This window comes from Protopterus annectens, chromosome 2.part0 (assembly GCF_019279795.1).
Source record: "Protopterus annectens isolate FY-2018-M chromosome 2.part0, PAN1.0, whole genome shotgun sequence".
In the NCBI taxonomy this organism is placed as follows: Eukaryota; Metazoa; Chordata; order Ceratodontiformes; family Protopteridae; genus Protopterus; species Protopterus annectens.
In genome coordinates, this window is record NC_056728.1 from 656,336,769 (window position 1) to 656,363,891 (window position 27,123).

Here is a 27,123-nt window from a genome sequence, read left to right on the forward strand (position 1 = left end):
ATTTTTGGCCATAAATACACGTGTCCTAATTTTACTGAAAACTGTTGTTCACTGTTATGTATTTGTATCACACCTTGAAAGAGAAATAATAGGAAATGCGCTATGGCTTGCATGTGTGCAGCAGATATAAAGGAAGAATAACCAGAAAATAAAGAGAAGACAAGAGTTGCATACAACAATTACAGACCTGTTCATAAATAATTGCATGATCGCTCATTGCACTAAACATGTCAGCCACACGTACAACCAGATGAGAATGTCCAACTGTAAAAATTAATACTGGATTTGAAATGTGAATTGTTTGTAAGCACATGATTTTACTAATACTGCAAAGCTGTCTGTGGCAAAGAGAAATAACCCACTGCAACTGTGTTGTGTAAGTGCAATAGTCTGATGGTTCAAATCCAGAGCTGTCTAATTGTTTAACCTTTGTTTCCATTTTCTTATCTTTTTTTTTTCAATGTGCATGGTCTGTGGTATAGTGCAAACATGGTTAGCTGCTTAAAAAGTAGAAATTTAATTTCAGTCGCCTTACAGAGCACAAATATGCTTAGCGGCATTGTGTTGATCAGCACAATAGATGGTAATGAACGTAGAAATTCCACCTGTTAGCTGACTGTCTCTGTAGCACAAGCTGTAAATGCATTATGTGAAAAAAGAAAGAAAAGAGGTAAAGCATGGCTCAAGAGCCACAGTAGATATTTTTAGTGAGAAGGCATCATAATGAGTATTTACACAAGATATATACGTTCACTACTCCTGTTTACATTTGCATTTTGCCTACCTATGTGCAAACCCAGTTCAGTACTTAAGGAACAAAGTGATACATTTAATTAGGATCACCTTCATCTGTGCAAACGGGCTTAGTGGTGATGTGCAGTCATCAAAACTCTGGACAGTACTGAGTGCTGAAAATACACCCTCTGCCCAGTTTTCCCTGTGACATTAGTGTAAGTGCAATGAGTTCATGGTTAGAATAAAAGTGAGGCATGGTTCAAATCCAACACATTCCACTTTTTAATAAGGGTATCTATCCCCTATCACTTTTCTCAAAACTTTGATTATAAAGGTAATGTTACATACCATTAGCTATGTAGAGCAAGTTGATTGAAAGTAAGGTATTATTACTTATTGCATACAAATACTTTTGTAAATATCCTATGTATTATATGTGTAACTGGTTTAGCATGACAAACATGATTATGTAATAAACAATGCCAATGCATATCGTAGTTTACTGACAATTATCTACATCCCTCCCATAACACAAGTATAACTGTAATACAGAATCTATTGTGAGTTATGTATCATAACTCCAAACTATATTACTAAAGTCATGCAAGTCTATCCATTTCCAGTACATTGTGAGACATTAATCCTTCATCACAGATGAGAATGCATAAGCCAAGACCTTTTAATGTCAAACACACAGAGGCTTAATTGAGGTATAGCACCAGTCCTTCTTTAAGCTGTATATCTGTGATCACCACCCTATCTGTATGACTAGACTCTTCACTCGCCTATGCACACAACATGCATACAAGACTGTACACAATTTAACCCACTTCAAACCAAAGACCTTCACAAACACTCTAAATACAATTCACTGGTCTTTCCTTAAATACCTATCTCTTGATGAGGAAGTCGAAAAATTCAGTTCAACATTCTTAAACATATTAAAAGGATTTGCTCCAGCTAGAAAGAAACGAGTCAAAAATAACTACCCTCCCTGGCTCTCTAACTATACCAAATCCTTTATGCAAAAAGGAGATAAAGCCTGGGCATACTATTCAAAACAAAAAAAAACTCAAGCAAATCTACAACACTATAGAGCACTATGTACCTTGTAAAAAACAAGTCAGCTTCGATAAAAACAATTCTACTCAAAACCACAATACCATCATAAAACCAACCCAAAAACATTTTGGCATACAATCCATAAAATTCTACACCCTGGAAAACAATCTCCCCCTCTACCTTCTACTGACAGTACTTCTTCAGATATAGCATCTCAGTTTAACTCTTATTTCATAACAGCACAGCTGCTATTGCTAACACTTCCCTAGCATCATATCCCACTTTCTCCAACCCTCACAATACATGCCCCACCTCATTCTCAGTTCAACCGGTACTCACCTCCTTCATCAAATCCCTGCTAAACAAACTCAAACCATGTTCCCCTTCTGCTGATATTCTCTCTAATGACTTATCTAAAAATGGCAGCTGACTCTATAGCCTATCCAGCTTCCATTCTGATAAATAGATTGATGAAAGAAGCCGGTGTCCCCACACTCTGGAAAAAGTTCTATGTTCTTCCTCTTCACAAAGGTGATACCTCCAGTGAAATAGCAACCTATAGGCCTATTGTAATTCTTTCTCAACTCTCTAAAATTCTACAAAAAATGCATCAACAAACAGCTTACGTACTTATTTGACAATAATCTTCTTTCTCCCACACAACATGAATTTAGACCCACATGCAGTACTGCCACTGTTCTTCTTTCTTTCACAGACACAGTAAATAAAACATGATATACTGGCAACTTTGTCTCAACTCTATTCTTAGATCTATCTAAGGCTTTCAACACTGATTACCACCCTAAACTCCTATTCCAACTTTCCCAACTTGGCTTAACTGAAACTACCATTCAATAGTTCAACAGTTACCTCTCTAACCGATATCAGTCAGTCAAATGGAACTCCACTTTCAATGCCTATCTACCAGTACACACTGGGGAACCTCAAGGCTCCATTCTCGGACCACTCCTTTTCAGCATCTTTATCAGTCATCTTCATACCGCTGCAAAGCAAGATACCCCTGTCTAATATGCCCACGATGGTACTTTAATTTGCTCCTCAAACAATCGTACTCGTCTTCAAAGCATAACTCAGGAAGAATTTAACTCTATTGAGGCATGGCTCACCAAAAACCAACTCTTACTCAATCTTAAACAAATGCAACTCTTGTTATTTTTACCAAGGCAATCCATCCTGAATAATAATATCTTCACAATTGCTTCCCTGAACAGGACCAGAATAGAAGTTGTCACCCACACCAAACTGCTAGGTGTTATAATTGACCATAATTCAAGTTTGAGCTGCATATCCATAACAGCATAAAAAAAAAAACTAGGCATGTTGTATAGGGTAAAAAAATTCCTCAATAATTCCCCAAGAGAAACTCTCACCCCTTCCTATCTCTTACCTTCACATCTATATGCCCCACTCAGTCTTAACCAATCTTCAGTCTTCCCTAAAATCAAAACTCAGTCAATGCTACAATAAAATAGCTAGGTTTGCAATAGGACTGCCCCTCAGCACTCACCACTGCTCCTCACTCAAGGCCTTACATTGGCTTGAATTCCCCAACCTGCTGACTCTGCATCAACTCATGTTAACACAAAAAATACTGCATAATGCTTCTTTTTCACAAGTAACTTCAACTTTACTTCAGTATTATACCTCATGCCATGACTTGCATTCCTCGCATAAACATCTACTATCTATTTATAAACCTCACAGATCATCTGGAGTTAGTCTGTACTCACACTGTTTAGCTAAAACCTGGAACTCTATTCCTGAATCTATTAGACTTATACCCCATCACTCTTACTTCAAATCTCAACTGAACCAACATCTTCTCCAACAACTGTTGCTGCCAATGCCCTACACCAACTTAGTTCACTGTCTCAGCCATCATAGCTGGAGTGCAATACTACATTTTCTCATGTACCACCCTATGCGCCATTATACCTTATCCTTTTTTCCATCCTTTACACCTGAAATCCATATCTGCCTGATATTTCTTTTCTCTCTTTAATCTACCATTTCCCCATTCTACTGTACTAATCTGTATTACATTGAATATACCTTGTGCCAGACTCATATAATTCTTAAAATACTATTGTTTGATTAATTTTCTATTTACACATCTTTTGTTATTATTGACAGTGGTGATTGCATCTATATTGTATTGTACCTAAATTTCTATGTAACAATGGAAAAATGTAACTATGCTAATGTGTTTATGGAGCTTTTCTCCCCAGGTCTCAGCTGAAAATGGGCACATGCTCAGTCAGACTTACCCAGTAAACAAATGTCAAATAAATAAATAAAATATGTAATGGCCATGGTTGGCAAGCACTTCTTCTGGGGCAATGAGGATTAATCACCTATGAGAAAATGTATGCATTCCTTTTTATATATGTTTGAATCCCACCTTATACAAATTACTTTTAACAACATTTAAGTCTCCACAAAATATATGTCAAGTCACCCCTTTGATCCCTCCAAAGTCATGGCTTAAAAGCCAAGTCATTTAGCATTTCAGTGTTGACCAGTGTACAAATTGTGACTAGGTACAGCAGTATGTATGGCGTAAAATCAATGCCAACTGTCACATAATCATTTCTGTTTCATAAACTCCCTTCCTCTTTGTTTGCCAATGTTTCTCTTTGCTTACCATCACACAAATGTGGTTGGCATGGCTGCACATGCCTGAACACTAGGTGTAAAATGCAGTAGCACAAATTTGTTGGAAAAATTGCAACTGTTGTTGGAGGACCTTTGCATAGATGGCAGAAGATGGGAAAGATGGTGCCAAATTCAGGACACAAAGGTTGGATGTGGAAGAATCGAAAATATTTGTTGCAGTCCTCCTGCAGCCGTATAGCTGCAGGCTGCTGCTGGGGGAAAGTACTGGATCTCAGTGCAAGGCTGAGGTTTGGAACAGCCTAGCCAAGGTTGTTTCTGGTGTGACTGCCTTACCACATAATGGAGAGCAGTGTAGGCACCTCTACAATGACCTTAACAGTCATATGCAGGCACAACTCAACCAGTGGATGGCTGTGTTTCGAACTGCTGACATCCCTCAGTTGTGTACATATATAGGTCAGGCAGCTTGAAATTATATGGAATGCTGTAGATAGCCAAGAGTGCAATGCATAATGGTTTCATGTCTCTTCTTCTATCATTCTCCATTTTATAGCCTCAGAGGAAATCTTGATGAAAAGGAAGGAGCAAGCTGTTAGGTTGGAGCAACTCAGAAAGGCAAGTCGTATGATTGCAGCAGGTCCACTTCTCATGACTGGAAGCACAAAATACTGAAATTCATTTGACTGAGCCCACAATCCCGAATGTTCAAAATACTGAAAACTAATTTGACTGAATTTCAGAATTCTGAAAGCTTACAATGCTGAATTGCAAAATACAAAATGTTAAGCCATAGACATGACGTGTTTCACACTCCCACTTAACCCCTCCAAAATGTGGTAATTTTTGGGAAGAGGTGATGAATTTCCATTATAGAATGCTGACAATCATTACAGCTGTACATGTCTGTTCCTACATTACATTAATGCCACAAATTGATGGTCATAATATTGTAAAAGTATCCATGATTGTGCCTGTTTCTATTCTCATTTGTCCAGGAGGTTGTTGTTAATTGTCCCTGATTGGTTGAGAGGTATGTTGACATGTCAATCCAATTCAGGCAAGTCATTTTGCAGATCTCAGACTATGTACATACCCCCACTGCATATATCGTTCTTGCTAAATGCCCTCTCTAGTGATCATGTCAGTGATGTTTATATCACACTCATTCACCTCCATTGACATGTAACATTTTGTGATCATCACATATATAAAGTAAAATATTCACCAAGGCACCAAAGTTCACTTCAGAGTCCACAGGTACCACCAAGGATTGAATACCAGCAGTTTTCTTTGAAAACACAGGTTTAATGAAAATCAACAAAAAACACATAAACTCTAGGCATTAACGTCTCCTATCCAATACGTTTTCATTTGCAAGTTACTTCATCAGATGCGGACAGAATTATGAACCATACCTTTTATACTCCCTCTACTTGGTAAATTGAATCAATTACCCAACAAAATAAAAATGTTAATTGGCAATTAATACAGAATACAATAAATTTAAAGTGACTGCATATATAACCTTCTCTGAATGAGAAGTACATGTACCACCATTTTACTTGTTAAAAAATGTTTCTTAAGTACCTCTATCTGAAAATTAATATTTTATGTTAAATCATTCATTAATTAATATAAAATCATGTAAAATCATGTACTTTAAATCTTTTAAACCGTGGTTAAAGCAATTGCATATCAAGTATAGAAAATTACCTAGAAGCTCCCTCTGGTGTCCATTTGTTAATAACACTGAACTCTGAACGTAGATTTGCATTGTGACTTGGCATCAACATCTATGTACACATATATACTATCAGGTGTGATGATATAATTTGCTTCCACAGGAGGTTTACACAACAGTACATACTGTGCTATGTATGCGCTTAATATTATACTACTGACTTGCCTTGGAAGTGTACATACATTGACATATCCTATCTTGGGGACATTACCATATTTAACATGCCCTCTTCCTCTTTCTTCCTTCCTATCATTCATGTCTGCCCATTTTCATCAGCACACTTTCCCTGCCTAATGTGCACTTCCTTGTATTGGCCCTTACTGTTTCCCCTGCACCCTCTATTACTTCATTCTGTAAATAACTGTGTAGTGTTCATTGCGCTAAGCACACTTTTTTATTGTGTTATTACCACAGTTTTGCAGTATTTTCAACCCTTGTAGTCATTATGGCTGTCCAAGCTCACTAGAATGTTTCACGTGTCTGTGGCCATGCTGCCCTGCATGGTTTCATAGGGGCAGCACTGTTGCTAGCCACAAAACATTGCTTGCATTTGTGCAAGCATGATGAGTACCATAAATATGTGATTAGTGTTTCTGTTCCTTGCTCTAACAAGTAAACTCCAAGTATGGTTTACTCAAAGCCTGCATGGAGTTTATTGAATTCCCAAGATACTGTAATTTCTACAGAGAGCTTATAACTAAATAGCTCTTTGATGGTAGATTTTAGAAATGCAAGTTATAATAAATAAGGTAGAATATAAGTGGACAAATAAGACAGAAAAATATATTGAAATACCATACTGCTTATAAGATAGCTGTATTACATATACCTGAATATGGCAGAAATATGAATGTACAAGATCTTATATAATTTATATAGAAAATTAAATAAATCTATTTGAAAAAATCCTGAAAGCTGAAATCTGAAGCTTGATCATGTGAACTTCATAGTGTATGTTATTAAATTCACTAAGACTACTTGAAATAACTCATTTCAGAAATCAGAGCTGAAATACACCCTCCCAAACCAAGGAACCCCACTTGGCCTTCCTGAGAACACTGGAAAATATGAAGGTCTCTCCAAACACCATTATATTGGGCGACTTCAACTACCCAAACATAGACTGGGAGCATTACTCTAGCTCCAACACCCTAACCCAAAGGTTCCTAGAATTTATAAACTCAAATTCTATGGAACAACTTGTTACCACTCCCACAAGAGGGGAAAACATACTGGACCTGACCATCACCAACATGGGGACTCTATGCTCCAGACCACAAGTGTATCCCTCACTGGTAAGATCAGACCATAAACTAATCTCACTGGATATTCACATCCCGATCCCACCCCCTGCCCAGAAAACCACAGTGAAAAACTTCTCTAAAGCAAATTTCACACTCCTCAAAACTGAGGTGGAATCCTTCAAAGCCCCTGGGCCTGTGGAAAATACGGCCCAGACCGCAGAATCCTTTATGAACGCATTCTATGAACACCTTCAGGAATTCATGGATCATGCGATCCCAAATAAAACCAAGACCCAATCCTCCAAAGGCAGACGTCCTGTCTGGTGGACCCCAGCCATAAACAAACTATACAATAGAAGGAGGAAGCTAATAAATAATAGAGCAAAATCCCAAAAAGGGAAGGCATCACTGATCAGTATTAGCAAAAACTACGGGCACACATAAAATTGTCTAAGGCCAGCTTCGAGAGAAAAATTGCACAGGACACTAAGGATAATCACAAGGCTTTCTTTAGTTATGTTAGGAACCTGGGTGGTAATTCCCAGATATGCTCAGAATTAGTCCAAAATGACAAAAAGTACACCGAACCCACAGACATTGCCAACATCCTAGCTGACAGGTTCAGCACAAACTCCCCACCAAAGGGCAAATATCTATCCCAGCTGAGTGCTGCCCCCCTGACATCTCAGATGCTCAGGTAAGAGCTGCCCTCTCCAAAGCAAAAAACACAGCATCAATGGGACCAGACGGTGTCCCGGGCTGCGTCCTACATGAACTACAAGAAGAGCTAAACCCAAACATAAAACTACTGTTCAATCTCAGCCTTACTACAGGATATGTGCCCAAAGAGTGGCGTACAGCAACAGTGCTCCCTCTCCATAAAGGTGGTGTCTCAACGGATCCTGAAAACTATCGCCCCATAAGCCTGACTAGCTTGGTCTGCAAAGCTATGGAAAGGATCATCATGGACCTCATAAATAAAGATATTGGGGACCTACAAAGACTGGATCCTACCCAGTTTGGCTTTGTTAAGGGCAGATCCTGCCTCTTAAACCTGGTTGATTTCTTTGAAACAGTCAGCAAGGCCATTGGCGAGGGGAAGGTGGTCCACACAGCCTACCTGGACCTCGCAAAAGCCTTCGATACAATACCCCACTCGGGCATTATAGATAAGCTCACCAGCTTAAATATAAACCCCTATGTCACTAGATGGATTGCAAATTGGCTCAAGGACAGAACCCACATGGTTAGAATTGCTGGAGCCATGTCAGACTCCAAACTAGTTACAAGTGTTGTCCCACAAGGCTCAGTCCTGGGACCTCTCTTGTTCAGTATATATTTCACGGAGGTACAGGCCAACACGGCAGATGACTGCAAACTGGGCGCCATAATCGACTCTCCAGCCGACACAAGCATCCTCCAAAAGGGCCTCATAGAAACAGACAACTGGTGCCAGAGCCATGGCCTCAAGCTAAATGCCAAAAAGTGTATAGTCATCCCCTTTGGCAAAAACAAAGTGCCCACAAATTACCACATAGGTGGTAATCCATTAAGTACAGAAGAAGTCATTAGGGACCTGGGGACCCAAGTTGATAGCAATCTCTCATTTGACAACCACGTGGCCAAAGTGGTTAGAAAAACATTTTATATAGCCCACCTAATCATGAAAGGATTCACATCTAGATCAGGGGACGTCATCATGCCTCTTTACTCATCCCTCATCAGGCCCATAATTGAGTACAATGCCCCTTTTGGGATGTACCTTACCAGACACCTGCAGCAACTGGAAAGACCCCAAAAGTACCTCACCAAGAGGATCAAAGGGCTCAAACAGATGCCATATGCTGCCCGATTAAAGAAACTCCAGCTCTACTCAGTGGCATACCGCCTGTTCAGAGGCGATCTGTGCCTGAGGTATAAAGCCATGTCCAACCCGGAATTAATGGACATGCTGCACCTCAGAAAATCCAAATCCCATCGAGCTACGCACTCGAGACTTGAACCTCAGCACTGAAATAAATAGGACATGCTGGAGGGACAGATTCATAACCCAGAGGCTCCCTTCACTCTGGAATAAAATCCCAGTCCAGGTTAGGCAGAGTCCCTCTTTGACTCTCTTCAAGAGGAATCTTGATGAGTGGATGGGAGACCGTAGGTTTACCCCGGGTATCACTTCTGTGTCACTGTTAGACAGAGGCACAGTATACTAACCACGAAAAAGGGCATAGCAAAATAAATTTAAAATGGGTGGCGAAAGCCAAATACATTCTGGCTAGGCTTATAAATGCCCTAGGGCAGATAGCCTAGTATGAACCTATGAACCTATGAACCTATGAATTATGAGTATTATATTGTTAAATCAGTACATCTATTTTGATATACACTAAAGTATATTTTCCAAAATGTTGGAACCTGGGAAGGGAGCGTGGAATTTGAATTAAACACATTGTAACTTTTGAATAAAATATAGCCTGCAAATATTTTTTTGACTCTGTAGAAATAGCAAGACATTCTCTTTGACCTTAGTAATGTACATATTTTTTATGAATTAATTTAATAAGCTAAAGGATTTTAAAATATTTTATATTTATCATATTACAACTGTTGCACAATTTTAAGATATAGATACTTGCACTTTTAAAATGATTTCTGAGCTTCTTTTAGATCTATGAAATATCTATATACCCTTTAACATGATAAATGTATATATACATTGATTTTCCTTTTCTATAATATTTAGTAAGATAAGATTACCTGTCATCTGTAAGTTTACAGATATCATAATCTCTTCAGATCCCAATCTGTTCTACTATTCATTTAGAGATTTAGTTATAATATTACTTAATGACTGAATAATTTAGGAATATTTACTGGATAATTTTACTACTATTACATAAATAAACATCTACTGCACTATTTTTTTCAGATTATTTCAAATTTGCGATCAATACATACATACATACATACAAATGTTTCAAGCATGGGCAGTTTCAATCACTGTGTTCTGTATTAAATATTCACCTTTCAAATTTATGTCTCCCAATTCTCATATGCTTAGTTTTTGATGTATTTATCAACATATTATTCTCCTGTGCCCAAATGGTCAATTTAGTCAAATTATTTTGCAGACATGCCTTATCTGTAACACTTGTAATCGGTTTACCCAATTTCAGGTCGTCAACATATAGACTGTAGAACACCTCAGATGAAAAAGTAAGGTCTGAAAGATATAATCTAAAGACATAAGGGCCTAGGACAGAGTCCTGTGGGACACCTTGACTGTAACTAAGGATTTCACTTTTCCAGTTTGTGTGTGATCTTTGCCATGTCCTATTTGTAAGCCATACAGCTATCCATCTTATCAACAGTACCTCAATACCTAGTTGTACTAATTTATTGATCAGTGTTTTGTGTATGACCCTGTCAAATTATGAGATTAAATCTATGGGCAGGATTCACGAAGGCTTGTACGGAGTGTAAGAGAAGTGTAAGACTCCATGCAAGCCCCGCGATCCAGGAACAGCCCGAAACTCCGTGTAAGAGTCCAGCTAAAACGTCTCTTACACGGACTGGGCATGGATATGCTAAATACCTCACTTGCAGCCGAAAGGCATGTAAATGAGGTAGAGTAGCGATCCACGAAACAGAAAGCAGCCCGTGTAAGAGCCGTTTTTATCTGCAGAAATGTACTCAGTTGACAACTGAGTACATTTCTGCAAAAATCACAATGGAGCCATGTCAGCTCCAAATAAAGGGTGCATATGTGTCAGGCAGCATGCCAATGGCCAAATATGTGGCCATTGGCAAGGTACTCCGATGCAAATATGAGAAATATTTTTTTTTTTTCGGCGATCGCCGGTGTTTAAACGCAGCGCAGCCCCGCACAAACGGGCTGTGCTGTATAAAACATAAAAATGAAGGTTATAAACCCACAAATGTGGGTTTTATGCAATTCATGGATTTACAATGCAGGGACCAGCAGACCAAAAACAACATGGCCACCGTTTAATGGTTGCTAAGGGGGGAAGTTGAGTCTAAGATATGTAACTAAGCATTAGTAGGCAATCTGATGTAAATGAGGGTTAGGATACTGAATCCCACTGTCACATAGCAAATGAGCACATTCTGAGTGGTGTAAGAGATATATAAGGGGGAGGAATAGAGTAGGAGATAGGTGACATCACAGGGGGGAATGGTAGAAAGAAATGCAGTTCATTGGAGGTCAGTGTTACATGACAGATGTCAGACACAGATCATGGAAAGAGGAGTTCCACAAGATAAGCATGGGAAAGCCAAGAAATGGAAGGTGCACACTGTTACTTACACCAAAGTTTCTTGCTGGGCGTGCATGCGCACATGTGCACGCCATGAGGTGCGGGTAGGACAGTGTGCGCGCGTGTAAGGCAGACTGAGCATGTGGGAGTGTGTTGGTAGACTTGTAAGACTGTTTGCACTAGTGTGCGTGCGTGTAGGGCAGACTGAGCATGTGGGAGCCTGTTGGCAGAGTTGTAACACTGTTTGCGCTGGTGTGCGCGCGGTTTAACCCGAATAAGCAGATTACGAATCGTGTAAGCATGTGTGCACGCGTGTAAGCCACTGTGAGCGTGTTTTTGCTGGTATGCACATTGCTCCCCCCTGAGGAAACATAAAGGAAAAAGGAAGCAACAGAATTAGTAGGAAGCTAGCAGGGAATACTGCTGGAGCTAGCAGGTGAAAACAATTAGAAGCAGGCAATTACACAGGCAGAATAGTAGCTCAGCCAAGCACTTAAAACTCTGCAAACAGCAGTGCAGGATGTATCTCTCAAGAGACACTGCAAGACAGGAGTAAGCTATTAGAAGTGAAAACTGAAAAAGCTGAACTCAGAGCAGAAATGCTAGGGGCTGCCATAGCTGTCATAAGGAGACATAGGCAACTTGCTGAGGGTGGTGACAATGCAGATGGTGCCAGACAACCCACAGTGAGGAGACGGAGAAGAGTGCACAGGCCCAGGGTCAGCTACCACGGGTTACATGAGCTGGAGATAGTAGAGCGCTATAGAGTGGACAGAGAGCTCCTGCAGCAAATTGTCGAGCTGTGCAGGCCATGCCTCACACACAGAACCAATGGAGGGGAACCCATCCCAGTGGAAACCAAGGTATGTGTTGGCCTAAGAATACTAGCAACAGGTACCTTCCAGAGACCAACTGGTGATATGATGGGGATATCACAGGCATCAGCCTCCAGGGTACTGCACCAGTTCCTGGATGCCATGTCAGCACATGTCGGTGAGCATGTATATTTCCCCAATGCCCGTGAGGTATTGGCCAGCAATATGCGTCTCTTCCAGCAAATAGCGGAATATCCTGAGGTAGTGGGTGCAATAGACTGCACGCACATACGCATCAAAGCACCAGCCAGTGAGTGGGGTAGGGCATACATTAACCACAAGGGCTTCCCCTCCATCAACTGCCAGGTCGTGTGTGATGCCCAGGGCATAATAATGAATGTGTGTGCTGGCTGCCCTGGGAGCTACCATGATTCCCATATCTGGCATTTGACGCAGCTGTACCAGACATTTGCCAATGGGGACATCCCACATGGACACCTAGTGGGGGATGCAGGTTATGCACTGGATCAGTGGCTGATGACACCCATCAGAAATGCACACACACCTGAACAGGAACGCCATAATGAGGCACACGCAAAAACACGTAATATAATAGAGCGTGTGTTTGGGCTGCTCAAGTCACGGTTCCGGTGTCTGGACACATCTGGTGGAGCCTTGCAGTACTCACCAACTACATGTACCCAAATTGTCATGGTATGTGCTATGCTACATAATATGATCTTGCGAAAACAGCTGCAACAGGACCAGCATAGGGCCGGGCCAAACAGCCCCCCACCATTGCCAAGGCCATCACAGGCAGCGTGTGACTCGGAGGATGGACAACCTGAGCCTGCCCCAGTAGGCAGAAGGAGGCGTGCCCAGTATGCCCTGGCCTTGGCAAAGAGGCAACGCATAGCACATACACTGGCTCAGTAGGAATCCTGGGAATGATACCCCTCTCTGACTCACTCATATAATAACATGGATGCCTAAAATGACATAACCTGCTCTCAAACATGTACAGGGAGTGTAATATGTGCATCCGACAGAGGCAGCTTTGCAGCACCACCTGAGGCATGAATGCCATGTGTTAAGTAATGTAACACCATGTACTATATGCACACATGAGGACCCTGACTAACATCCACCCTCACCAAGCATGAAGCCACAATATGACAATGGGATGATCAATTGCAATAATTGGCTGAAGTAATGCAGTTAGTCAAAGGGGAGCCAATGTGTGCCAGCCTGGAATGACATGCTGAGCATGACATGATGCACCACCTGCTAGGGGTGGCATGCACCTATCAGTCCAGGCCTCAAGGATACTGGCAAAGGCTGTCAGTACCCACAGCATGCCCTGAATAGGTAAGGCTCAAAACACAAACCCACCTCCATAGGTACCACAAGGGATAAGAACCTAGATGTAATGCTACCCAATGCCAGAAGTCTAAACAGCAAGATGCGTGCAGTGTAAACGCACCCAGTATGGAGAATGTTGATATCTGTCCCGTAACAGAAAACTGGGTCAAGGCTCACAACAGCACCCTAACACTACCAGGTTACACCTCATACTGTGCTGTACAGCCTCAAAACATGGAACAAGCTGCAAAAGGAGGGTGACTAGCAATAATTGTCAAGGATAACCACACCCTCATGTTGGTACCACAACAAGAAGCAGCATGGACTAGCCATGGTCAAGTAACAGTGGCTAAAACCGCATCCCAGTATATAGCCTGCTACAGACTACCGTCCTAACAACAGGAACTGCACCTGGCCTATGTTGGAATACATGAATATATCAAGCCCCCCAAACCACATTATATTGCTTGACTGAAAATACCCAGACATACAGTGGGAGCATTATACTAGCACCAACACTGTAGGAGAAAAGTTCCAACAATCCACAAACCAAAATGCCCAGGAACAACGTACCACTCCCACAAGAGGGGTAAGCATACTGGATGTGATAATCAGCAACATGGGTACTGGATGGCAAGATGAGAAGTGTATCCCTCACTGGTAAGACCAGACCATAGAGTAATCACACTGGATATACACATCCTGACCACAGTCCCTGACCAGAAAACCACAGTGAAAAACATGTGTAAAGCATAAGTTGCACCCCTCCAAACTGATGTGGAATCCATTAAAGGCCCTGTGCAGGTGCAAAATTTGGGACACACCGCAGAACCTGTTATACAGGCATTCCATGAACACAGCCAGGAATGCTTGGATTATGCAATCACAAATAACAACAAGACACAATGCCATACACGCAGGCATCTGGCATGCTGGACTCCAGCCATTACCAAACCATGCAAGAGAATGAGGAAGCTACTACATGATAGAGCAAACATAAAAAGGGAAGTAATCACTGATCAGTAGTATGGCAATAAAATATGTCCACACATACAATCCACTAAGGCCAGCTACAACAAGTAGAATCTGTGAATCCTGAGGCAATGTTACACCTGCCCCAAGTACACAGACAACCCTCAACTTCCCCCAATAAATACAAATATATGTGAGAGATGCAACCATTTATCCAAACTGGAGGCTGAGCTCCCTCAACTCAGTACTGTCAAAACTAGTCAGGAGGAGAAGGTAACCACACACACCACAAACCCAGTCCCACATAGACCTATCACAACTGTAAACCAAACACATAAACACAGAAAAATATTCCCGGAGGCCCTAATTACAAACACACCACACCAACAGAGGCCTCCAAAGCAGACCCCCAAGCAACCACAACCTCCAAACATAGCACATGCAACACATAGTACAAAAAGCTGGTGTGCCAAACAGTCACAGGCCAGAAGGAGAAACAACATGCCTGATACAGTTGTAATCAGTGACTCTATAGGCAGACACACTGCTGTCCCACTCACCAGACTGAACAAGGGAAAGGGTACAGTAAGCTGCCTGTAGGCTGCTACAATACGCCACATAACACAAGTACGCAAGTCACCCCAAAGCAAGTAGAAATATGATGCAGTCATTGTCCATGCTGGTGTGAATGACCTGAGATGTACCTCCCCGGACTACATGAAAAGAGACATGGATGAGCTCTCTGAGTATGTACTCCAGGCCGGTATGACACTGGCCGTTTACAGCATCCTACCCTCACCAAGAATGATGCCACAGTACAAACACAGAATGATCAGCTTTAACAGGTGGCACAATTACAGCTGTCAGCCCAAGAGGATCTAATGTCTGTCTGCTTGAGATGTCATGCATGACAAGCCATGCTGCTGTTCCAGGGATGGCTTGCACCTGTTACCCCTGGGCGTCTGGATATTGGATAAGGCTTTTGCCACCTCCATAGAGCCATACGTAGGCAAGGCTGAAAAGACTAACCCACCACCCTAGAAAACATAAGTGGTAAGAAACATAAGGGTAATGCTGACCAATGCCAGATGTGTAAACCGCAATATGCATGCTCCTGAGGCCCTCCCCAGTATGGAGAACATCGATGTCTGTGCAGTGACAGAAACCTGCTGCAAGCCTACTGACAGCACACCAGCACTACCAGGTTATACCTCATATCATGCGTTATGGCCCCAAAACCTGGATCAAAACATAAAAGAAGGGGGAGTATCCATATGCAGCACAGACACCCATACGTCCAGGTAATTGACAATGCATGAAGCATTGGAGACCACCCATGTGAACCTAACTGTAGTCAAAACTGCTATACAGTCTGTAGCATGCTACAGACCACACTCTCACACACAGGAACCCCACCCAGACGTCCTGAAGACAATGGACAGTATGAATGTCCCACCAAATAACAAACAGGGTACTCACAAATTACCACATAGGTGGTAAACCATTATATATGCAAGGAGTAATCAGGGACCTAGGGACACAACTATATAACTATTTAATTGGTAAATTGATAGTTGATGATGTCATTTTTAGGTGTGTATTTAAAGTTTGCTGTTTTTTGTATCAGTTGTGTTCTGATGAAGTCGGATTAAAGATGAAACCTAGGTAAACTCGTGCTTCTTGACAATTTATTATTCTTCTGGTTGCTTCCTGGAGTCCATTTGTTCGGTTTTTCTTTTGCCTTTGGTTGTTTCTTTCTTAGTATGGAGACGGGACAGATACATAACCCAGAGGCTCCCCACACCCTGGAACAGGATCCCACTCCATGTTAGGCAGAGCCCCTCACTGACACTCCTCAACAGGAATATTGCCAAGTGGATGAATGATCATAGATGTACACTGGGGGTCTTCACTGTGTCACGTCCAGACAGAGGCACAGTAAAGTAAATCATAAATGGCCATAATATTCACATAGCAAGGGGCGGCGAAAGACACACACACTCTGGCTAGGCTTACAAATGCCCTAGGGTGGATAGCCTAGTATGAACCTATGATCCTATGAAGATACAAATTGTACAGGACACTAAGGATAATCCCAAGGCTTACTCAACTGATGGTAGGAACCGTGTTGGGAATTCACAGATATGCTCTGAATCACACAAATATTACAAACAACATACCAAACACACACACATATTGCCAACATACAACCTGACAGGTGCAGTGCAAACCCCCCCCCCAGAATGCAAAATATCTATCCCAGCAGACTGCTGGCCCCCTGACATTGCAGATGCTGATGTAACAGCCAGCATCTACAAAGCAAAACACACAGCAGCAATGGTATGAGATGGTGTCCTGGGCTGAGTCCAACATGGACTCCAAGAAGAATGGAATGCCAAATCACACTACTGCTCAATGTCAGCCTTACCACAGGATATGTACCCAAAAAGCAGTGTACAACAGTGGTCCTTCTCAACAAAGGTGTTGCCTGAATGGATACTGCAAACTACCACCCCAGAATCCTGACAAGCTTGGTCTGCACAGCTATGGAAAGGATCAGCATGTACCGCAGACATAAAGATATCGGGGACCTACTGACACCGGACCCTACCCAGTGTGGCTATCTTAAGTGCAGATCCTGCCCCTAAACATGTTTGACCCATTTGAAACAGTCATTAAGGTCATTGATGAGGGCAATGTGGTCCACACAGCGTAGCTGGACCTTGCAAATGCTTCCATACAATACCCTACGTGTTCAATATAGATATGTTCACCAGCTTAAATATAAACCCCTATGTCAGTAGAGGGGTTGCAAACCAGACCAAGGACAGAACTGACATGGTCAGACATGCTGCAGCCATGTCAGACTACAAACCAGATATACGTGGCATCCCACAAGGCTTGGTCCTGGGACCTCCCTCGTTTCGTATATATGTCCCATAGGTACAGGCCAACATGGAAGGACTGTGACTGAACATGTATGCAGAGGACTACAAACTGCCCACCATATCTGACCCCCAGCTGACACAAGCATCCCACAAAAGGGCCACATAGAAACAGACAACTGGTGCCATAGCCATGTCAGCAAGCTAATTGCAGAAAAGTGTATAGTCAACCCCCGTGGATATACAGTAAGTGCCCACCAATTACCACATAGGTGTTAACCCATTACGTACCTAATATGTAATGAGAGACCTGGGGACACAAGGTGATAGATATCCTGCATTGGACAAACATGTGGCTGTAGTGTTCACAGAAACATACCATATACCCACCTAATCATGAAGGTTGTCAGATCTAGATAAGGGGAGGTCATTGTGGCTCTGCAGTCATCCTTCATCAGCGTTACAATTGACTACAATAGCCCCTGTGGGATGTACCTCAGCAGACACCTCCATCAACTGTAAAGTCCCCAACAGTACCTCACCAGGAGTAGCAAAGAGCTTGAACAGATGCCATGTGTTGCCTGATTAAACAAACTGCAGCTCCGCACACTGCCATACTGCCCACGCAGAGGCAAGTTGTGCCTGATGTATAAAGCCATGTCCAAGCTGGAATCAATGAACATGCTGCACCTTGTACAATCTGAATGGCAGTGAGCTATGCACATGAGAGACCTGAACCCCAGCACTGACATACATAGGACAAGCTGTACTGAATGATCCATAACACAGAAGCCACCCCCACTCTTGAGTAAACTCCCAGTACAGGTTAGCCAGAGAGTCAGGAATATTGATGAGTGGATGGGAGATGGTAGGTTTACCCTGGGTATCACTGTTATGTCACAGGTAGACGGAGGCACAGTATACTAACCATGACATATTTAATGGCAAACTCCAGTTACAATGTGTGTCGAAGGACAAACACACTCTCTGACTAGCATTAGAAATGGCCTAGGGCACATCGCTAGAGTTTGCCAATGTCCACCTATGTTGTGGAATACACTACCAATGTTGGACAAGCCTGGTTTAAGTAGTCCATATCTGAACATGATGCAACATGGTCTTATGTGAACAACTGGCCCCTAAACAGTCTGTTGTGCTCACTATGAAGATTTAAAGCAGTGATAGGACTAAAGCCCAGGATACTGTCCAACACAGTGAAAGTACTGAACCAGTACATTATATGGTACTACAGTGTTAGGTCAGTATGAAAGGATGTTGACAACTGTATGCAAAGTATCCCATGCAAACCCTGCAGGCACAGTATAATCCCTGTTGTGTTCAGACATGAAGCAGTTGGCCAGTAAGTACACAACATGACACCCAACACACAACCATAAACGTGAGATATTGTTGAAGTTCACACTCATCCAAATATGTGGTGGACTGCAGAGTTCAAAATATGGAAAGCTCACACTGGGCATGCTCGCACACTTTGATAAATGAGACATATGTCAGTCAACATGCCATGGAAAGGCTGAACTGGGCATGCTCACACACTTAGGCCATATCTCCGTTTAGCAGTTGGCCACACATATCTGGTATTTGTACGTGTCATTCCAGGAACCAACCACATCACAGCAATCTGCCCAGTGCACACAGTTAAATGACTACAGAGACATAAGTGATACATTGAATCTCCCTCATATTCAAACATCTTCCACAGATACACAAGTTGTTCATAGAAACAGGAAATGCTATGGGAATAAAGACCTGCAAACAGTCTATCAGCAACAAATATTGTGCATCTGACAATTAAACATATGGGTGTAGAGGTCAATACTAGGCTGCTTGCCCTAGGGAATGACAGCTTAGCCAGAGTGTGCTTGGCGTCTGCATCCCCAGTACAGTAGGCTACTGTGCCACTGTAAAGTAGGTCACATAAGGCATCGTGTGAGGCTAGTGTGCTGTGCCTCTGTCAAGCAGGGACACAGTGGAGATCCCAGGATTTGAATGTGCTAAGCCACATCCATGTTGTTGGTGTGTGCTGGAAGAGGGTTGCTGAGGACCTCTAACAGTAAGTGGGCATCAATAACAGACTGAGGGGAGCCCTATCTGCATTGTCTGGACAATTTCACTGTCAACACTGTGTCGTGATGATTATGTGGGATTGAAGTGTCGTGCCGGTACTGTTCAGAGATGTCCTCCCTCTGTGGGCTACAGCTCTGCAATGTATTAGCGCATTCTGTCTGTTGGACAGCTCATATATGGCTGGTGTACACCTGACAGGTGTCCTGTTGTGGAGCAGTCGTGGGTATATGTGGGATAGCATGATCAATGCAAACCTTACACATGCTCATAGAATGCAATTGTCAAGGATTATGCGGAGTGGCCAGTATAGTCCCCCAGCATTGGTCCTTTGAAGTCTTCCACCCCAGTCTTCACAAGTGTAGAGTCTGCTTGTGATAAATACAGTTTGTTTGCAGTGACAACCTTGCCTGGGGGTGGGGATGGGATATGGATGTCCAGGGAAAGGTGGGTATGGTCAGATATCAACAATGGTGGTCTACCTCTGGTGTGGAACAGTGAGTACCCATGTTGCAGATGGTCAGGTGCAATATGTATTCCCCCATGTGGCTGTGGTGAGAGGTTCTGCCATAGCACATGGATCCACAAATTGTAGTGGCTGTAGGGTAATGTTGTAGAGGCCTGAGTAGTTCCCACACACAATATGCCTGTACCTGACGTTAACAACTGGAATGGTGTATGTGAACACCTGCATATCCCGGCACTGTTCCCAGGGAAGCAAAGTGTGTGTCCTGGATGTGGGAGGGGTGCTCTGGACTGGTTGTGTTGTATGTTACAGGTCCTGTGGTCACGAAGCATGGTATAGAACATAACCTGCCAGTGCGATGTGCATATCTGACCCTGACGTAGGTGGCTGCAAATGCATATATATGCTATCCCCCACCTGACAGGTAGTACTAGATGTACATACCTCTGTAGAAATAAAGATGTCAGCACCCTATAAATACTGCAGGTGCAGAACAGATGCCCAATAATTCGGATAGCGCGCTCTGCTAATGTGTCTCACTCAAGTGTCATAATATAGTTAGGTAGGGGTTTGAACCATGCAAATGCTCAGTGTGTGTGTGTGATGAGCGGGGTTGTTGTGTGTGCAAGTCTGTGTGAGGGAAATGTCCCTTTTGGCAACTGTGAAAACACACTACAGGGTGCACATTCCCCTTTCTAAACACTGATGATGTCAGCAACCTATAAGTACAGCAGGAGAAGAAAAACCTCCCAGTAATGCGAATAGCGCGCTCCGCTAATGCATTGGTTTTAAGTGTCATAACATAGTTAGATAGGGGATTGAATCCTGCAAATGCCCAGTGTGTGTGGAGGGGGTTAGTGTGTGTGCAAGTCTGTATGAAAGAAATGTCCCTTTTGGCAACTAGGAGAACACACTACAGGATGCACATTTCCCTTTCTAAACACTGATGATGTCAGCACCCTATAAGTACAGCAGGAGAAGGGAAACCACCCAGGAATGTGAATAGCGCGCTCTACTAATGTGTTCATTTCAAGTGTCATAATATAATTAGGTAGGGGTTTGAATCCTGCAAATGCCCAGTGTGTATGGAGGGGGGTTAGTGTGTGTGCAAGTCTGTATGAAAGAAATGTCCCTTTTGGCAACTAGGAGAACACACTACAGGATGCACATTCCCCTTTCTAAACACTGATGATGTTAGCACCCTATAAGTACAGCAGGAGAAGAGAAACCTCCGAGTAATGTGAATAGCACACTCCGCTAATGTGTCTGTCTCGAGTGTCATAACATCGTTAAGTAGGGGTTTGAATCCTGCAAATACCCAGTGTGTGTGGAGGGGGGTTAGTGTGTGTGCAAGTCTGTATGAAAAGAATGTCCATTTTGGCAACTAGGAGAACACACTACAGATGCACATTCCCCTGTCTAAACACTGATGATGTCAGCACCCTATAGTACAAGAGGAGAAGGGAAACCTCCCAGTAATGCGAATAGCATGCTCTGCTAATGCGTTTCAGTCAAGTGTCATAACATAACTAGGTAGGGGTTTGAATCCGGCAAGTGTGTGGATGTGGGGAGTGTGTGTGCTGGCAAGTCTGTATGAAAGATATGTGCTTTTTGGCAATTAAGAGAACACACTACATGATGAACATTACCCTTTCCAAACATTGATGATGTCAGCACCCTATAAGTACAACTGGAGAAGGGAAACCTCTCAGTAATCCGAATAGCGTGCTCTGCTACTGCGTCTTTTTCAAGTTTCATAACATAGTTAGGTAGGGGTTTGAATCCGGCAAGTGTGTGTGTTTGGATGAGGGGAGTGTGTGTGTGTGCAATTCTGTATGAAAGACATGTGCTTTTTGGCAATCAGGAGAAGACACTACATGATGCACATTACCCTTTCCAAACACTGATGATGTCAGCACCCTATAAGTACAGCCGGAGAAGAGGAACCTCCCAGTAACCTGAATAGTGCGCTTTGCTAATGCGTCTCTCTCACGTGTCATAGCATAGTTAGGTAGGGGTATGAATCCTGCAAATGGCAAGTGTGTGCATGTGTGGGGGGGGGGTAGTAGTGTGTGTAATTGCAAGTGTGAGAAAACAGCTCCTTTTGGCAACTGCTACAATACACCAGATGCTGCATATTCCCCCAGTAAACACAGGTGATGTCACCACACTATCAGTACAGCCAAACAGGGCTAATTGCCCAGTAATGCCAATAGTGCGCTCCGCTACTTGGTCTATTACCACTGTCAGAGCACAGATAGGTATGTTTTGGAAACCCACAACTGCCACGTGTGGTTGTGTCACACAAAATGAACATGTGTGGGTTGTTCATAACAATGCATGACATTGCTTAAACCAGCAATGGCAATGCACACATGATGTATGTGTGTGACACATACACATATATACCTGTGACCTTCAGTAGTTACCATGTCTGACACGTACGTCAAGTAGATAAATGGTATTTGCAATGCATAACATTATGACTGTGTCTTACTGTGCAGGGGCTGCATGCGGTATGTGTATATACAGTGTGAGTTGTATATGGTATCATCCTAACAGCGGGGGATACACATCTGGTCTGGGCCATATAGTCTACATGTAGTCGATGAACAGGTGCTGCATGTTCCCACCTGTTGTGGGAGTGGTAACATGTTGTTCCACTGCAATTCAGTGACTACATGCTGGGAACCTTTCAGCTAGTGTGTTGTAGCTACAGTATTGCTCACACACAATGTTCGGCTGGATGCAGTCCAGCCATATAAAGACATATCTAGAGACTGTCATATTCCCAGTGTTGTTAGGGAGGACAGGTGGGTTTCCTGTGTATGGGAGGGTTGTGTGTACCAGGCTATGAACCAGAAGGCAGTCCAACACACTCTTAGCTGCTCATGGATAGGCCCTGATGCTTTGTGCTGTGCCAACAACCTGGAGGTGTGTGTATCTGTGGTGCCTTGAGATACCACCCCCCCTGTTCATGTGTGGTACATGTGTATGGGACGACAGGCATGGTATGAGGTATAACCTGGCAGTGATGGGTTGCACCTGTGAGCCGTGAATCAGGAATCTGTTACTGCACAGATATTGCAGTTTACCGTGCTGAGGACAATGTCCAGTGCATGCATCTTGCGGTGTACACTGCTGGTGTTGTGTAGCATTACTGTTAGTGTCCTATCCTGTGTGATACTCGTGGAGGTGGCAATGTAATCTGTGTCCTGCAGCAAAAGGCACTATGAGTGTATCAAGGGGCTTTGCCAATATACAATGGCCCATGGGTGACACGTGCAAGCTGCCCCTTGCAAATCATTGTGGCTTCCCTAGCATGTAAGCACACGCTGACAGCCATTGGATACCCTATGAATGACATTGGAGATTGAGCAGAATGTAGACATAGAACACCCTTCCTACATATTGTGGTAGCATACCTGGTGAGGGCATGATGGCAACCAAGGTCAGGCTCATACTGGCCCATGCCACATCCTGAGAGAGCCCTTCTATGTTCCCTATCATGTAGTCCAGGGAGGTACATCTCAGGTCATCCATAGTGGCATGGACAATGACTGAGTCATATGTGTCCATGCCTCTGACTGACCTGTATGCATGTGTTATGTGGTGGACCATAGTGCCCCACGGGCATATCACTGTGACCTTCACCATGTACAGCCTGTTGAGCGGGACCCCACTGCAGCGGCCAAGAGAGGTACCGGACACATCTGTAGCAGGTGTGTTGTGTAGCCCTACAGGCTGTGAGTGTGTGGCACACGGGATGTGTGTGCCATGTGTGGCATGTGCTCTGTTCAGACTTAACGTATGCCTGTGTGCCAGCTGCGGAGGTGTGTGATGCTCAGGCAGGATGCTATTCTGAGGCTCCAAGTATGCCCCAGTGTGTTCGGATTGCTGTCAGTGCGGGTCTATGTCAGACTGGTATTGTAGTCACTGTAGTATGTCATGCCACCTGACAGGGTATGGCAGTACTGGGTTCAGAGTGCTCAGTCCCCAGATTGGCTATGTGGTTGCATCTCACACATGTGTTGTATGTTCCTGGCCAGGGGAGAGGGTTGACTGCATACATGTGGCAGCTGTGACATTGCCACATGACTCACATAAACCACAACTGGACCATAGAGGTGATTCACAGGTTACCTTTGCGCATGCTACCTTAGTAGTGTGATTGCCATGGTGATTACCAACACATAGGGCCAATGGGGAACAACACACTGAAGGTGAGTATGTGTGGGTGTACTGCTACTGATTTCATAGCGCTGGCATATATGATTGCACATGTGGGTAAATGCCAGGTAAGTCATATGCAATGTGTCACAGGCAACATACATGCGAACATAACAGACAGTGACGTTCTGTCAGGTGGAAAATTGACATACGTATAGTACGCTATGCAGATGTCACTAGGAATCCACAGAAGCTCTGTAAATCTGCATTGCAGGTGGAATCAGTGTTCCAGGGAACCTCTAGCAAACATGCATGCAAACAAAGCTACAGTAAGCAGGGCTGGAAGTAGTCCATTGTACAACAAAGAAGGGGTACCACTTCCAGCAGGTAACAGTGCAAATATGCAGGCACTATCAACACGTACCCAGGAATGCACAGCTCAGATGTCCATGGTAGAACTGATATTATTTAATATTTAATTTAATTTAAATTAAATTGGTACTGCACACATATCAACATGCACAAACATCCACATTGCATAGTCGTTGTGGGCAACATGCCACCATTAGTGTACATGTCCATCATTGCGTATCACTACTAGCATTACCTTCTCCCCTGTGCTACCTATGTATGTGGCTATCTGTTGACATCCTTACCACCGGTATGCAATAATGTGCAGCTGTTACACTATGGTACTTACTATGGGTGTAGATAACAATTCAGGACAGTCATACAGTTACTGCATCAGGCATGCTGGGATATACACACAATCATATCAGCACACTGTACTGTTACCAACATGATACTAGTAATACACTTCTATGTAGTCACCCTGTGCATCAGCAACATGTTAACCTGTTCCTGCACTGATGTTGGAGATTGCAGGAGGTGGCACAGTTTCATCATATGCACAGAGTGTGAACTAGGTATGCCTGAGTCTGCCACTGATACCACCAATTGACATGTATGTGTATGTGTGTTGGTGAGGGACAGCAGTACAGGGTGGGGCACTGTTGGTGCAGTGTGTGCATGTATGTGGTAGCCCTAGGTGTTAACATTTCGCATGTGTGTATGCATGCACACAGTTCCACCTCATGGCTGCCATATACTGGAGTTTGTGGACAGCCACAGACTGCACCTGGCAGGTCATACAGATCAGTGTCTGTGGCCACGGACACGGGACCTGTGCCTGGCAGGGGTGCTACGGAATGTATCCGGTACTAAGCCAGACTGGGTACTGTCATCAGAAGCAGGAGTTTGTTGACTGGACACAGGTCCCTGTTGGGACTGTCCAGAGCCACGTGCACGTGGTCTCCTGGGGAGGTCTGATGACAGCACAGACCCAGCATTGCTGGGGCTGCTGCTGGCACTATGGGGGCATCCGCGGTTCTGTTGTCACCTGCGCCGACTGCCAGCTGCTGCTGTTGCTGGCATATGGCCACGTCGATGCCGCAACTGTCCACCATTGCTCTTGCTCATGGGCATGTGGTTGTGGAACTGCTGTAAAATGTCCCCACAACGTCTGTCTATGACATTGGTGAAATTACGGAGAGCATCCGCAATGTCACGCATACTGTCAGTCATGGATGTGCAACATGCTCTCAGCTCCCTCAGACCCTGTCTGGTGTACCTTTCCATATGTAACTGTGCCTGCATGACAGCTCGAAACATAGCTGAGGTTGACAGACCTCTTTGGGCACGTCTGCCAGAGGCAGTACACCCACAGATGCTCCCACGAGAACCCATGGGCAACTGTCTGCGTGGTAGCATCTCAGGACCCTGCCCATGGCTGCTGTGTGGGGAAGCATGTGCCACAGATACCACATTACCCTGGTCAATGCCCACTGTATCCTGTCTATCACCTAGGGACATTGGTGACATAGGATGTACTGGCAGGATGACTGTGCGCAATGATGGGGTTGACAGCTGTGTACTGTCAATTGGCTGACCAATAATGGACCCTGACACACCTTCCTGTGCCATTACACAGATATCATCATTATCAGTACCTGTGGCACCAGATTCAGGTTCCCTGCTGCAGGACACCAGAGCAGCACCAGAACCTGTGGGAGGAAGACAGGAAACACAGTTTACAATGTCTACACAATGTTACCAGTGATGCACACATGCACACGTGCACATGTGGACACATGCACACATGCACACATGCACACATGGACACATGCACACATGCACACATGCACACGTGGACACATGCACACATGCACATGTGGACACAGGCACACATGCACACATGCACACATGCACACGTGCACACATGCACACGTGGACACATGCACACATGCACACCCCGCAGTATACACACAGAGCACTACTGAGTTACACTATTATTACTAGCACTATCAGGACTATTATAGGTATTGTTAAAACACACTCACCAGCATGGATGGGCTGCCTTGCTGTAACACTGGAGAGACCTGCAGAAATGAGGGGATTAATGTCAGTGGGCACAACTGTGCCATTGATACTGCATATGATACAGTTCAGTAGTACACCAGTTGCCTTTCACATGTCAGCTGCTGATATTGGCAATATCACACCTGCACAATTACATACTATTTTGACAGCTACATACCAAGGACACACCTTACACATGCATAAACTAACAGTGTACAGAACAGTCAAGTGTACATATGGCATATTACCTGCACGCT